This window comes from Atta colombica, unplaced genomic scaffold, assembly GCF_001594045.1.
Source record: "Atta colombica isolate Treedump-2 unplaced genomic scaffold, Acol1.0 scaffold112, whole genome shotgun sequence".
Classification (NCBI taxonomy): Eukaryota; Metazoa; Arthropoda; class Insecta; order Hymenoptera; family Formicidae; genus Atta; species Atta colombica.
The window spans coordinates 1,557,730-1,559,670 of record NW_017259198.1 but is presented as its reverse complement, the minus strand read 5'-3'; the positions used below and the strand labels follow the sequence as shown (position 1 = coordinate 1,559,670).

At 29.0% G+C, this 1,941-nt stretch overlaps 1 protein-coding gene across 2 annotated transcripts in view; it reads right to left on the bottom strand.

Moving 5' to 3' along the window:
* The window catches only part of LOC108694085 (trichohyalin), a 72,022-nt gene that overhangs the window by 46,220 nt on the left and 23,861 nt on the right, over positions 1-1,941 (bottom strand). The gene's annotated exons all lie outside the window — the stretch shown is intronic.

Genomic DNA, 1,941 nt, shown 5'->3' with positions numbered 1-1,941 from the left:
TATAATAATAATATATAATACAAAATTAATAATATATTAATTATTGTTACATATATATAAAAATAAGTAATAATGACTGAAACAATTGTTCATTTAAATTCTTTGTGAGCTTTAATTCAATTGTGAAGTTTAATTTAAGTTTAGTCAAGCTTAATCATTTCTTATGATACTTTTCTTAGATAAATATTATATAGTGACTATTATCAAACTCTAATTAATCTGATTGTAAGAGCTTCAGTATAACATGATATTTTTAAAATGTTTTAAATTAAGCTTGGACTCAAGTTGCATCAATAAAGTTGATATGATTTAAAGTTACTTAAAAATGTTTTCTTTAAATATATATTGTATATTACAATAACAGACACAGAGCAGTTGTAAAAATATAGCAGTATGTTTGTAATACTTAGAATTTGTCATAGCTTTAGTAAAGTTGAAATACGAAATGTGAAATGTGACAAGCTCATAAACGCGTTCATGTATTAATATCATACGTTCTTGACAAACAAAATATGCCGCTGCGAGTAATTAAAAGTAAACGGAATGAGCACGGCGCCACAAAGTACCGGAAGAGGCGGCATCAGTTTATTTGCAACGGTGTCATTAACACACTACACACCTATGCAATTTCCACGCATGCAAGAGATAATACATATATACCTACGCGCCAATACGAAACGGCTGCGGAAGTGTATAGGTACCTGCGACGTCTCCGAGTGAATGAATGAGATGCAATCGCAAGGCCTTATGCTCATATGTTTTGTGTGTCCTTTGTATCTTAAAATATCCTTATTTTCCCTCAGCTATTGTTCGCTCACGCAGCGAAATGAAACATGCATTCTATGCTACATAACATGGCAGATGATGACGCCGTTCATATAATTTCCTCGACAGGAAATCAAGCTTGAATCAAGCTAAATATTGATATTAAGTACGAGCGATATTTCAAGTTTCATTACGAGTATTTCACTATAGAGTTTCCATATTTTCTTAATTCAAAATCATATAATTAAACTCATATCGTATTAAATAAGAATGTGTTAGCTATACTTACTCTCTAAATCTGAATCAGTGTCAAGTATGCCACTGGTAATCAGTGAATTAAATATGAGATTCCTAATCTAGCTTCTTTTTATGTGAACTAATCTTGTTTTAATGTTTAAATTCAATGAATATGATATTGGAAAATGAAATTAACAAATATCGATATTTTAATTATATACTGCTCAAACATTCTTCCTTTTAGTTAAACTTCACTGATTATCAGTGCCACTGAGTAATTAATAATTATTCACTGATTCAGATTTAGAGAGTATAATAAATATTATATCTATATGCTTATGTGTAAAATAATAATTTGAAGAAAATTTAATTTTGTGAAGGTCATTGATCTTGCACCAACGGAAGTGTAATTTCTCTTCGCGCTATAATAAATGATTAAGCAATCAACGTTAATTCTCTGAAAGAAAGTGGCCGATGAGTAATACTTTGATAGAATTTTATATGTTAAATTCAAAGCACGACAAATAACTTTCGTCGTGATTGGTGAAAGTAAAATGCGTTACCCGCATCGCGTTGAAGTTTACTTCACTGTAATGATCCATGTTACTAATATGTCCTGTTGTTAGCGAAAATTCTTGGAATATCAAATTTCGTCTTCTTCATGAGGAAAGCAGGAAAAAGAATCCAGTCTTAATTGTATGTAATGTTTCTCTGCTATGTAATTTTTGTATAAATTGTTTTAATAGTATATTATTATTATTATATAAAAAAACATCCTACATCATTATACAATGCATTAATAGCGAATTCTGGAGATTAAGTAAAAGTCCTGATACAAAAATATCGAAAACGTAATAATATTTAAATTAATAATTAATATTAATGATATGTAAGTGAAATTTCAAACTTGTTTGATTTCTTATGTGCACTGTGTATATA